Genomic DNA, 15120 nt, shown 5'->3' with positions numbered 1-15120 from the left:
GCACCTGCCTTGAATATTTCGTTCCCCGCCCGAGCGAGCGTGTTTTGTAAACAAACCATCCATCAGCTGAACCCGATAAGATATCTGCTCACTGTTTGTCCCTGTGACTTGTCTGAATATTACTACAGAATTTAGGAATCCGAATTCACTATTGAAAACTCCCGTTTGACCTGTATAATTATCTATAGTCTCCTGCACGAAATTTCCAAGTACTGTTTCCTCCTCATTGTCACTCTCATCATTTACCACTGCATCCGCCACAGCCACATCATCTATTTCATTATCACTGCTACCCATACTGCCACTACTACTTCCGACTAAACTTTCATCTGAATTATACAACATTTCAAGCACGTTGCTGTCAGTCAAACCACGGCTGAGCGCGGCGCGTCACATGGACTGATACAGCGGCAGCGGGACCAAAAGCAGCAGGACAAAACTGAATGAGGGGAATAACAAACCAACTCAACACATATTTCAGAGGAAAAGTCGAGACATCATCTTTCAAATGAGATATATATCATGAACAACTGGTTCTCGTATTGTATGACAGAAAGCAGCACTAACTGACGCCTATACAGAGCGCTTGTGGAGTGTTACGAAAATATTCCAAGCTGAGAAATAAAAACAAATACAATAAATAAACCACACTCTTAATGTAAAATTAGAGCAAAGAACATCACGCGAAAAGACAAACTACTCAGATCATCATTATTTTATTCCGTGGGAAAGAATGAAGCAAAAAGAGATTAGTGCTCAGACTTACTTGACAAATACTTATCTTTGCAAAAATAACCACATTTTAACAATTATCAATTCTTATTTACAATACTGATAAACCCGAAAAGTCTTCTTGAAAACAAAACAATTTGCATATCCATAACTGCAAAACTCTTCGCGCTATAGCCGTAAATGCAAAACCATGTATGGTCTATACCACGTATAGAGGTCGGCGCTGAGGGGTTAACTGTTGCTGTTTATCCCTGAAATTAAATTTGGGTAGCATGCCAGGTTCATCCTTACTCTACTGATAAAAGATTTACTACACGTTTCATTCCATGATTTTACTCACAAGTTGTAAGGCTGCAGTACAAAATAACAGTGCAGTGACTGAGATAGTAAGGATATATGTGACACATGGGTGATAACAGATTACCAAAAAAAATGTACGATCTAAAACTTGATGACAAAAGACCAAGAGGGCGACCAAGACTCACGTACAAGGACATGGTGAAGATTGACATTCAACAGAGAGGACATACTTTGGAAAGCATCAAAGAAGGAGAGAAGTTCAGAGACCGCAACTGGTGGAGAAGCCTCGTTCGTCAACCCATTGCTTAAGATGGAACGACGTGGGATATGTATGTATGTATGTTTGTATGTATGTATGTATGTATGTATGTATGTATGTACGTATGTATGTATGTATGTATGTATGTATGTATGTATGTATGTATGTATGTATGTAATAATAAAAAATATATGACAAACACCAACAATAATCATCACTTGATGAGACCAACTCATGTTTGCCGTTTACTAGGGCAAATATACAAACAACTTAAAACCATCAATAAAAATTATTTTCACTCTATACATTTCACGACATACCTCCAGGTAGCAGTCCCACTGCACTCCGTACTGCAACAGAAGAAAATCCTTATCTAGTAAAGAAAATTACGATGACTTTCTCTACGTATGGATGTACTCCTCTTGATGAAGAGCATCCCTGACCTTATTTACACTCTTCTTCATTGATGTCTTGAGTCATTCCCGATTGCCGCACAGGTTAGTGTGATGCCTCACGTTTCTCCGACCGAAAAGCTGCATACTCGGCCGACGATTTCCTTTACCAAGAATTAGCTCTGTGCACAACCACACATCCACTCCAGAATGTAGATTCAGTATGCACCGCCACATCCACTGTGCATTGTTTCATAGAAGAATTACAGCATAATTATTACACAGAGTTCAAGTAACAAATAAACACTTAGTAGTGTCTTTCACAGAATGACCACCGGAAACTCATTAGCATTTGTGATTATTGAGTGCTTACTCCATAATGGATACTGAAGAACAATAGAACAATGCATGGGAAACTGCGCAAAGTGGCTCCTGCGCACCACTCCGAATGAGAATCAGAATCAGAATGAATTGCCGCACGCGCGTACATACTTATATAGACTTGCTACGTGCGGGTATAGTGTCCTGAAAAGTTTACTGGTAGCAACGCCCTCACAGGCACTTCTCCACGCGTCACTTAGTCAACCCAACCTTGCTTAAAACAAAGCCCTCGTACTGGCTATCGAGCTTCTGATGTGACATGGAATGTCCACTCATGCACATCCACGTTGATCAACTCCAATCTTCAGCCTATACTACCTAACATTCCCCAGGTTTAAATTAAAATTCAATTTAATTTAAATATTTGGGTGAAATAATCACATACAACCTGAATGAGAAACCAGCATGCAAAATAGAATAGATAAATTGGTTACAGCACAGCATGTTACCAGGAATAAATATAATAAAAAGTGTCTCTCAATAGCAAACAAATTGAAACAGTACAAAAGAGTCACCCAGCCACAAATTACATATGCATGTGAAACATTATTCAAAACAACAAACACAGTTGCAATAGATAGAGTACTTAAGTTAGAAAGGAGAATAGTGAGAACCTATTTAAATAAAAATTATCAAGTAAGTGGAGTCTGGAGTCTAGCTTCCAATGAGTCAGTTTATAAAGAAATAGAACCCGTGACTAGCACAAAGAAAAAGAAACAAATATCATTCTTAGGCCATCTAATACGGTCATCAGAAAATAGAATCAGTAGAAAAATAATAGAAAAATTATGGAATTATGGAAGAGAATATTATTAGCTGGGTCACAGAACTTAAAGAAGACATGAGAGAGTTGCATATTACAATAGAATAATTAAAATACAAAACAAATACACTTGACATATTGAAAGATAAACACACTAGACTACAGAAAAAATCAACAAGCAGAGAATAGGAAGAGTGATTCCAGAAGCAGAAAGAAAATTATGTTCAGAAAGGATGAAACAGTACTGAGCTGACAAAAAGAGACTTTTTTTCTTTTTCTTTTTTGCTAGTTTCTTACGTCGCACCGACACAGATAGGTCTTATGGCGATGATGGGACAGGAAAGGGCTAGGAGTGGGAAAGAAGCGGCCATGGCCTTAATTAAGGTACAGCCCCAGCATTTGCCTGGTGTGAAAATGGGAAACCATGGAAAACCATTTTCAGGGCTGCTGACAGTGGGGTTTGAACCTACTATCTACCGAATACTGGATACTGGCCACACTTAAGCGACTGCAGCTATCGAGCTCGGTAAAATGAAGAGAAACCTCCATAAACCTGAATAAGTAGTCCTATGTTGGCTAAGAAATTAAAATAAAATAAAATAAATTTTGTTTTTTATTGGTTAAAGCCTGTGCCAAACTACAGAAAGGCATTCTTCTTGGAAAACTGATAAGAAAATAAAAATTAAGTTCTTGTTGTTGAAAATTGAATTCTATGTACAAAGCCTTTTCAATGAACAACTGACCTATGAAAATGTGAAGTCATAGCAGAAAGTCAAAGAATAATACTAGATCATAAATTACATCTATACAATACATATGTATTAAGTACATTTCAATACGGACTATAACATGAGATTTGTAACATGTCATAGCAGTTTCCAGTAAGTAGCATTGTGTAGTGATATCTTTCTGAAACAATTAGTTATCACTCAGAAACTGTTTTTGATTGTGTTGAGTGTATGTTGTGATTGAGGACGTGTCTGAACATTATGAATATTATGCCAGCATTTGCTTCTGTTTCAAATTGGGAAAATATTTTCCAGGATTTACTGTACCCTTTTTGTGGTCTCAGTACATTGATTAGATTAGAATAGTCCTGGAACATGACATTAGAATGGAGTACCTTGGATGAGACCTTCGAACAAAGCCCGGCATTGAAGTGTCATCTCCAAGCTGCCATTCCCCTTTTGTCCAATCAGGATGTTTCCAAGTTTTAAGTTTGTGTGGTTTTCTTTTAAAATATGTAGATTTGGAGATTAGTCCATGGGTTCTGCAAATTTCTATGAGTCTTTGGCCATTTCTGTTAGTAACTACAGATTTTACTGAATGTATAATTCCTAAGGAATATTTTCCTTTCAAAAAAAGGTTTGCTCAGAACATACTTCAAGTCCATATTAATAATATAATTCATGGATGAAGATATTTGTATATGCTGAGGGCCTTAACAAAATTGCTTTCTTTCTCTGGAATAAATGTAATATTACAAATATGTTTAAGAGAAATGTCTAGGATCCTCAAATGTTCAAATACCAAGCACATTAATATAAATCAAAGGGGGGTTTTCTGGCCCAGTGGCTAATGGGAGATGACTGCAATACATTTGTCTTACGGGACTAATTCTGGGGAGCTAGCATTGGGACTAGGCTAAGAGTGCATGAATAAACTGACATGTTGTTATAACCTGATTCTCGCTACGTGTGCAAGCTTAACCTTACACTTCCGGATTCAATTCCAGGCTGAACCTCACAGACCAAAGTTTGATGCCTGGCCTAACTGCATGAGCTATAAACTTATAACTTATTCGAACAGATTCAAGTTGTTTGTTTCCATTCCAATTTATCAATTTTCATGTTTATTTGATAATTTTTACTTTTTTTTGCTATTTGCTTAACGTCGCACCGACACAGATATGTCTTATGGCGACGATGGGAAAGGCCTAGGAATGGGAAGGAAGCGGCCATGGCCTTAATTAAGGTACAGCCCCAGCATTTGCCTGATGTGAAAATACAATAATTTCTTCAGCTGCTAAGGGCCTAATTGTAACTAATATATTTCTCATGGCAGAACTGACAATGCTTATTTTCTCGTCTGCATAAGCTACAAGCTCATATCTTATGCCAACAACCGAACTCGATAGCTGCAGTCACTTAAGTGTGGCTAGTATCCAGTATTTGGGAGATAGTAGGTTCGAACTCCACTATCGGCAGCCCTGAAGGTGGTTTTCCGTGGTTTCCCATTTTCACACCAGGCAAATGCTGGGGCTGTACCTTAATTAAGGCCATGGCCACTTCCTTCCCACTCCTAGCTCTTTCCTGTCCCATCGTCGCCATAAGACCTATATGTGTCGGTGCGACGTAAATAAACTAGCAAAAAAAAAAAAAGAAACTTATGCCAACAAATTCAAGTGGTATGTTTCTGATCCAATTTAATTAATAAGTTATATATATTATTAGCATATAGTAATGTACACAAAACAATACAAAGATTTAATATACATGAACAGTGAGCACAAACTATTATATACATAATTACAAGATATACACATTATAACATTGAAAACAATCATGCAAGCGAAAGGGTTCAAAGAGTTAGATCTAAATTCTCTAGCCATTGTATGGCCTCAGCAGAAGCCACCACAATGTCCTGGCTGGATCCAGTGAATGCCCTTCCAATGCATTCAGTACAATATGGTCGATAGTCTGCTTAACTGCACCGCAGTCACAGGCTGGAGAAGATCTCATATACCCCATTTAAACATCATTGATCCACATCTCTCATGGTTAGTACGGTCTCTGTTGAGGGCTACCCATGTCTTGCAGGGCAATTCAAAGCCAGCTGGAAGATTGTTATAATTGAACAATGTCTGCCATTGAGTCAGAGCTATGCTGTTTAACTCTCGATGCCAATCAGTTTTTGGATTGAAAACCCTCCTAACAAGTTCCTGTGCGGTTTGAATAGGAGGAGATCTTGATTTGAGGCGACTGAATCTGACGTTAACATCTTCATTCAATACTGATCTGCATTTAGGGCAGTCGCGCAGGTGGCAGATCCCCTATCTGTTGTTTTCCCAGCCTTTTCTGAAATGATTTCAATGACACTGGAAATTTATTGAAAATCTCCCTTGGTAAGTTATTCCAATCCCTAACTCCCCTTCCTATAAATTAATATTTGCCCCAATATGTCCTCTTGTATTCCAACTTCATCATCATGTTGTGATCTTGCCTACTTTTAAAGATGCCACTCAAACTTATTCGTCTTCTAATGTTATTCCATGCCATTTCTCCGCTGACAGCTCGGATCATACCACTCAATTTTAACCACATGAAATAGTGGATTATATTGTATTGTATTGAACAGGTGGACCTATAAATATTATAATATTATTTGAGATATACATACCACTCAGTCGAGCAGCTCATCTCCTTTCTCCCAGTTCTTCCCAGCCCAAACTTTGGAATATTTTTGTAACGCTACTCTTTTGTGAGAAATAACCCAGAACAAATCAAGCTGCTTTTCTTTGGATTGTTTCCAGTACTTGAATCAAGTAATCCTGGTGAGGGTCTCATATACTGGAACCATACTCTAGTTGGGGTCTTACCAGAGATTTATAAGCCCTCTCCTTTACATCCTTACTACAACCCCTAAATACCCTCTTAACCATGTGCAGAGATCTGTATCCTTTATTTACAGTCCCATTTATGTGATTACCCCAATGAAGATCTTTCCTTATATTAACACCTAGATACTTACAATGATCCCCAAAAGGAACTTTCACCCCATCGACGCAGTAATTAAAACTGAGAGGGCTTTTCCTACTTGTAAAACTCACAACCTGACTTTTAACCCCGTTTATCAACATACCATTGCCTGCTGTCCATCTCACAACATTTTCGAGGTCACGTTGCAGTTGCTCACAAACTTATTTATCACCCTATAAAGAATAACATCATCCGCAAAAAGCCTTACCTCCGATTCCACTCCTTTACTCATATCATTTATATATATAAGAAAACATAAAGGTCTGATAATACTGCCTTGAGGAATTCCCCTCTTAATTATTACAGGGTCAGATAAAGCTTCACCTACTCTAATTCTCTGAGATCTATTTTCTAGAAATATAGCAACCCATTCAGTCACTCTTTTGTCTAGTCCAATTGCACTCATTTTTGCCAGTAGTCTCCCATGATCCACCCTATCAAATGCTTTAGACAGGTCAATCGCGATACAGTCCATTTGACCTCCAGAATCCAAGATATCTGCTATATCTTGCTGGAATCCTACAAGTTGAGCTTCAGTGGAATAACCTTTCCTAAAACCGAATTGCCTTCTATTGAACCAGTTATTAATTTCACAAACATGTCTAATATAATCAGAAAGAATGCCTTCCCAAAGCTTATATACAATGCATGTCATACTTACTGGCCTGTAATTTTCAGCTTTATGTCTACACCCTTTCCTTTGTATAAAGGGGCTACTATAGCAAATCTCCATTCATTTGGTATAGCTCCTTCAACTAAGCAATAATCAAATAACTACTTCAGATATGGTACTATATCCCAACCCATTATCTTTAGTATATCCCCAGAAATCTTATCAATTCCAGCCGCTTTTCTAGTTGTTAACTTTGGTAATCTTATTGTAAATATCATTGTTATCATATGTAAATTTTAATACCTCTTTAGCATTAGTCACCTCGTCTGTCTGGACATTTTCCTTGTAACCGACAATCTTTACATACTGCTGACTGAATACTTCTGCCTTTTGAAGATCCTCACATACACACTCCCCTTGTTAATTAATTATTCCTAGAAGGTTCTTCTTGGAACCTTTTTCTGCCTTAAAATACCTATACATACTGTTCCATTCTTTACAAAAATTTGTATGACTGCCAATTATGCTTGCCATCATGTTATCCTTAGCTGCCTTCTTTATTAGATTCAATTTGCTAGTAAGTTCCTTCAATTTCTCCTTACTTCTCAGCCATTTCTATTTCTTTTCATCTGCACGTCCTTCTTAGTCTCTTTATTACTCTATTATAATATGGTTGGTCTTTACCATTCCTTACCATCTTTAAAGTTACAAACCTTTTTACACATTCCTCAACAATTGCTTCAAACACATCCCAGAGTCTGTTTTCATTCTTATTTACCATTTTCTACCGATCATAATTACTTTTTGTAAAACTGCCTCATGCCTGCTTTATCAGCCATATGGTACTGCCTAATAGTCCTACTTTTAAAACCTTCCTCGCTATCATATTTATTTTTAACTACGAAAAAAAGCAGCTTCATGATCACTAATACCATCTATTACTTCGGTTTTTCTATAGAGCTCATCTGGTTTTATCAGCATGACGTCCAGTATATTTTTCCCTCTAGTTGGTTCCGTCACTTTCTGAATCAGCTGTCCTTCTCATATTAACTTATTTGCCATTTGTTGATCATGCTTCCTGTCGTTCGCATTTCCTTCCCAATTGACATTTGGTAAATTAAGATCTCCTGCTACAATCACATTCCTTTCCATGTCATTTCCCACATGACTTGTGTCCTCAAAACAGGTGGTGCACCTCTTGTAAGGCAGATGAGAGCAGGCGTTATCTGCTGTGTTTAGGGTACCGTGTGTTTTTGTAGTGGAGGATAGTGTAGAGTGCTGTGTAATAAACTACTGTCTTCATACTGAGGTGGTGCACCTCTTGTAAGGCAGATGAGAGCAGGCGTCATCTGCCGTGTATAGGATAATGCGTGTTTTTGTAGTGATGGATAGTGTAGAGTGTGGTGTAGTAGACTCGTGTCCTCATACTGAGGATGTTCAGCACTTTTAGTGCAGAATCTCAAACGAGGGCAGACGTCATCTGTCATGTATAAGATGCTGCGTGTATTTGTAGTGGAGGATAGTGTAGAGTGTGCTGTAGTAGACTCGTGTCCTCATACTGAGTTGGTGCAGCTCTTGTAAGGCAGACCAGAGCAGGTGTCTTCTGCCGGGTATAGAATACTGCGTGTTTTTGTAGTGGAGGATAATGTACAGTGCTGTGTAGTAGACTCCTGTACTCACACTGAATTTTGGGATGCTCTTGTTAGCCAGATGCTCTAACGAGGACAGGCGTCATCTGCTGTCTATAGGATAGTGCGTGTTTTTGTAGTGGTGGGTAGTGTAGAGTGCGGTGTAGTAGAATCATGGTGCTGCTCTTGTACGGCAGACGAGAGCAGGCATCATCTGCCATGTATAGGATGCTGCATGTTTTGTTAGTGGAGGATAGTGTAGAGTGCAGTGTAGTAGAATCGTGATGCAGCTATTTCAAGGCAGGCTGGAGCAGGCATCATCTGCCGTGTGTAGGATGCTGCGTACTTTTAAAGTGGAGGTTAGTTTCGTGTGTGGGTTAATGGACTCCTGTCCTAATACTGAGGTGGTGCAACTCTTGTAAGGCAGAGGAGAGCAGGTTCCACCCGCCATGTATAGGATGCTGCATGTTTTGTTAGTGGAGGATAGTGTAGAGTGCGCTGTAGTAGAGTCATGGTGCTACTCTTGTAAGGCAGATGAGAGCAGGAGCCATCTGCCGTGTATAGGATCCTGCGTGTTTTGTTAGTGGAGGATAGTGTAGAGTGCGGTGTAGTAGACTCGTGTCATCATACTGAGGTGGTGCGGCACTTGTAATTTAGACACTGTAACGAGGGTGGGCTGCAACTGCCATGTATAGGGTGCTGCGTGTTTTGGTATTGGAGGTTAGTGTAGAGTGTGGTGTATGAGAGCTGTATAGAATCTCTGTGATTTGGAAAGTGTTTATAGAATATTGTATTTGTAAACCATTTTTTGGTATACTTACTGTATGATGTGGAGTGTAGTGGTAGAATGTTCCATTCAGCAACCTAACCTGTATGGTGTAAAATATTTTGTAGTATGTTTTATTTTTATTCCCTTTATCTACTTAAGTAACTACGAGAACAGTCCAGAGAAGGTTGTGACGCGGACTTTAAAACAGGGTGTGTTATGTCCTGTCGGTTGTGGATACTAGAAAGAAGTCCTTACTAATTCTGGGAAATGGAAAGTTCGCGATTAGTTTCCGCTGCCCCGCATCAGAAGTGCTTTTGGTGTGGGAGCAAATTGAGCTGGCCTCTGCGCCAAGTTTAGATATTTCTGATTTCCCCCTATTTCAATTATGTTTCTCAGATGTTTTAGAAAGCAGGTTTACTTTCATTCTAAATTGTATTTGTTTCTTGTGTGCCTTCTTACCTTCAGAAACGTATTGTAGAACTTGGATCATGCTAAGATATTTTTGGTTAACTTCTTGGGCTAATAGCTAAGCTCTTGTCAAACATCTAACCTTGTATTCATAAATAATGTGACTGGATTGTAGGATAGATAAATATGTTCGGAAGTTACCTTGTAATGTTGATTTCGGAAAATAATATTTTGAAAAGAAGAGATTACCGGTTTTTTTCTGGAAACCTTTGCATCTCTATGGCCTTTGGTAGGTTTCCCAGCCCCTGTTCCACATTCCTTGTTTGTAGTTGTCAAGTTGCCCAGCCTGATATTTGTTTGTGTGTATCCGGCGCAGTTCATCTGATGTTTATTGCGTGTCTAGGGTTTAAAGTACCGTACTGTTTAATTTGATTTATTTTCCTCCCTTTTAACTGTGTATCGTGTAACCACTGCAAACCCGGTTACATGTTGTTAGCCGAGCAAGTGAATGTTGATTCTTAGGGTCGTCAATAGTAAATAGTGGAGTTCTACTTGAATCGTCGTGCGGTATACTACCTTGTTTGTGCGGGTCAGTTGTGCGCGGCAGTGGTAATCAATTGTGTTCGCTTATGTGTAGTGAAGCAGTGGTGAACCATGGAGAATGACAGTGGAGGAACGTTAGTATTGTCTGGGTCTAATTTTTTTTTCCCCTAGGGGCTTTACGTTGCACCGACACAGATAGGTCTTATGGCGACGATGGGATAGGAAAGGCCTAGGAGTTGGAAGGAAGCGGCCATGGCCTTAATTAAGGTACAGCCCCAGCATTTGCCTGGTGTGAAAATGGGAAACCACGGAAAACCATCTTCAAGGCTGCCGATAGTGGGACTCGAACCTACTATCTCCTGGATGCAAGCTCACAGCCGCGTGCCTCTACGCGCACGGCCAACTCGCCCGGTCCGGGTCTAAATTACGAGTGGAATGTGAGATAGTCATACCCATGGATGAGGAATCCATAACTGATTCACCTAGTAATACGAGACAAATACAAGGTTCGCAGTCAACTGAGACTGATTCACAGCGTCGTAATACGGAAGTGTCAGATCGTCCTAATACAGAACAACTTAACAAACAAATCGAGGTATCAAAAGTAGTTTCCCCCCCGGAATATTATAATCGCTTTCACCATGGACCATATGTTGTATTCGTGGAATCCAGTAACGCACAAAACATCGGTAGTTTACACCCTATGGCACTTGGTCGTCGATTCTAAGTTAAACGTCAAATCGATCCAACGTAAGGGACGAAATAGACTTCAAGTCACTTTCCATACGGCTTCTCAAGCCAATGCCTTTTTGAGCAGCTCTATTCTTGGAACCCTAAAAATTAAAGCCTATATTCTATCTTCGCAAGTGTTGCGAGTAGGAATAATTCGGGGAGTCGAAAAAGGTTTAACTAATGAGGAAATTCTATAATACTTGGAATCTGAAGTACCAGTTAAGAGCGTTCAACGACTTAATCGTAGCGCAATTCAAGATGGAGAAACCCAATACCTCCCCACGGGTTCTATTAAAATAGTTTTCAGGGCACAAACGCTTCCATCCCATGTTGCCTTATATAAGGTTTATATGGAAGTTGAACTCTACAGTTTTTCACCAATCCGCTGCCGCAAATGCCAGCGCTATGGACATGTAATACGGCATTGTCAGGCCAAAAATGCACGTTGTGGAAAATGTTCTCAGCAGCATGAAACCCAGGCTTTTACTGAGCAATTCACGCAATGTGTTTACTGTAAGAAAAATCATGTTACGGGTTCCTCGATCTGTCCTGAACACAAGTATCAGGTTCAAATTAAACGGTTAATGAGCATCGAATATCTGTCTTTTCCAGAAGCTAAAGCTCGAACCGCCCTTCCAATTTATCATTCAGAGCAACAGGAAAATCAATTCCCTCCGTTCATCCCGACTCCATCAAGAAATCCAGCAATTGCTGGTAATGTTACCCCAAAGTATGAGCCATGAGCCACAGACACACCATGTTCTATATAAACTAAGAGATCATATAATGAACATTCTCGTATGATTCAATTATTACAATGGACATGAATTACAAATTCTCACAAATGAAACGCAAGCTAATCTTATTTTCTTACAAGAAACGTGGTTTCAACCATATTTTTCTTTCAGATTAAGAGGTTATCAAGTGTTCCAATACGATGGTAATGGTTCTGATGGAGTAGCCACATTTGTACAAGATTCACTACACTTCACACAACTATCTTTGCAATATATTATTCCACACACGTATGCAGTAGGGATCCTACACCATAATACTTGTTTTATAAATATTTATTGCCCCCCTCGCATTTACGTTACTCAAAATCAATGGACGCAATTTTTCCAGCAATTCGCACAATTCCAACACCTTCTTATTCTCGATGATTTCAATAGCCACCACACCGAGTGGGGGTGTACAATTGACACGATAAAAGGCTCCAATTTACTTGTTACCTCCAATCATCAGAATCTGTTTATTTTAAATGATGGTTCCCCAACCCGTTTAACTCCGCCTGGATCCCCACCCAGTGCCGTGGACCTTACATTATGCCGTACAAATATGGTTCCTATAACCACCTGGCACACATTATCCGACACCTACACTAGTGACCACTTCCCAATTGTTATAACATGTGGGAATCGGCCAATAACTTCCCAGTATACGCCACCTTCCTTCACAAGTAATGTCCGATCCTATAAAAATTTCAATATTTTAAATTATCAATCATATCTCAATCACATTTTACAGCAGGAACACGAGTCACCTATTACCTTTTCAATATTACTCCCTTATTTAACTCAATATTTAAATATGTTTCATCCGTGTAGACCGCTTAAGGTAATGAACCCCCCACAGGACTACGAAATAAAATGGTGGGATAAAGAATGCCACGATCTCATTCATAAGAGAAAACAACATCGCCAATCCATGACCCAGCATCATTATTTCCAGTTACGAAATCATATAGCAAAAACAAAGCTTGTCTTTAATGCCAAAAAAGGAAAAGTTTGGCAATCCTTTATTTCTACTCTAACACCCCAGTTACCAGCCGCGAAATTCTGGAACGTTATCTGCATGATAACTAGAACATTCCAATACCAAACTCATTTTTCATATCCGCGACAAGTTTTAGAAGACTTTCTTTATACCCTCGCCCCAGTATCAGCAATTCGTCCCTTTCTAACTAACTCAATGGATAATTCTCGTCAATTTACTTCATTATTAAACCCAATTACATATAATGAACTTCAATCTGTATTATGCACCGTTAATAGTTCATCACCAGGACCTGACGCCATTACTTATCTTATGCTAAATGCCCTTCCCCCCCAACGTCCAACTTTATTTACTACAATATTACAATGGTATTCTTGAGTCGTTACAAATACCAATAACATGGAACGATTTTTTCATAACCCTTATTTTGAAACCCACAAAACGACCTGCAGACCCTGAAAATTTTCGTGGCATTGTACTGGGATCATGTATACGAAAAGTTTTCTGTAAAATCCTCATGAAATGAATGGCATGGTTATTAGAACATCACTCTTTATTACCTAAGTATCAGTTCGCTTTTAGACGTGGTCATAGTACTCAGGAACCTATCATTATTTTCCTACTCGATATTTTATTAACAAAATGGTGGAAACAATCTACCATTGCAGTCTTTTTAGATATTAAAGGCACCTATGATGCTGTATTATTGCATATCTTCTGGGAGAAATTAATTATTTATGGATTCCCCATCAGATTTCTTTATATTTTAAATCAACTATTCACCAGACGTCGGTTAACCATCAAATCAACTCAACACACAATTGAAAGCCGATATACATCACAGGGATTACCACAGGGATCGATATTAAGTGGAATTTTGTTTGCTCTTTATATGCAAGATCTAGAATCTATCGTGACACCGCATGCTCGAATTCTAGCCTTTGCGGATGACTATGTCATTTATTATTCCCACCCAAACATTGACAATTGTAGAGCCACAATATCTCATGTTTTGAGTTTAGTTTTTCGATGGTTAACGACCCACGGACTTTCTCTTTCTTTATCTAAGTGTGCAGCGATGATTTTTACTAATAAACGAACCTTTGATAGAAGTCCTATTACTTTTGATACTTATAGCATCCCCTTTGTCCCACAACACTTATATTTAGGCGTCTATATAGACCAAAGACTTACATGGCAACCCCAAATACAGTATTTAATTACGAAATCTGATCGCTATATCACCATATTACGAACAGTAATGAAACGTACATGGGGAGCTGACCCCTTGTCAGCATTACAATTATATCGTGCAACTAACCGTTCCACACTTGATTATAGTACACATATTATCGATTTAACCTCTAAAAACAGTTTATTAGCCTTTGATCGTTTACAATTTTCTGCGTTACGTATCAGCGTGGGTGCCCTCCGAACAACACCTACTAACGCTTTATTAGTGGAAACTACAGAAGAACCGCTGCCCATTCGAAGGATAAAAATTTCGAAAAACTTTCTACTTAAACATATTAGCAGATCGAACTCTCTTATCATCCCCAAATTAAAATTATTATATGAATACTATCAACAGCGACCTCCACCTAATCATCAGTACCCCGCCATATATATGGCATATGCTGAAATGTACCATATTGCTGAGCTTATATTACGAACACCACGCTTAAATATGTACTCATATAGCTACGATATTCAAACATTCCGTCCATCAATTATCATTGTACCTTTTGATTCTTCGAACCAAACAATGCATGCACCTAACCTCATACCATACGCTCATAAGAAATTTAAAAGTTTAATTACTTCACCAGATTATCACATTTTTACCGATGGGTCAAAGTCATGTACTGGAGTTGGAGCAGCATTTTTTGATCCACAAACACAAACTAGCTTTAAATATCTGTTGCCTAATAATTTAACTATCTTTACAGCAGAACTATATGCCATATATCAAGCTCCATTATATGTCCAACAATTGCATTCCAGAAAAATAAATATATTTAGCGATTCTCAAAGTGTGCTACAAGCTCTACAATCTTTCTCCCACA

The sequence above is a fragment of the Anabrus simplex genome, chromosome 5 (genome assembly GCF_040414725.1).
Source record: "Anabrus simplex isolate iqAnaSimp1 chromosome 5, ASM4041472v1, whole genome shotgun sequence".
Lineage (NCBI taxonomy): Eukaryota > Metazoa > Arthropoda > Insecta > Orthoptera > Tettigoniidae > Anabrus > Anabrus simplex.
The sequence above is the reverse complement of the archived record's forward strand: the minus strand, read 5'-3'. Positions refer to the sequence as shown.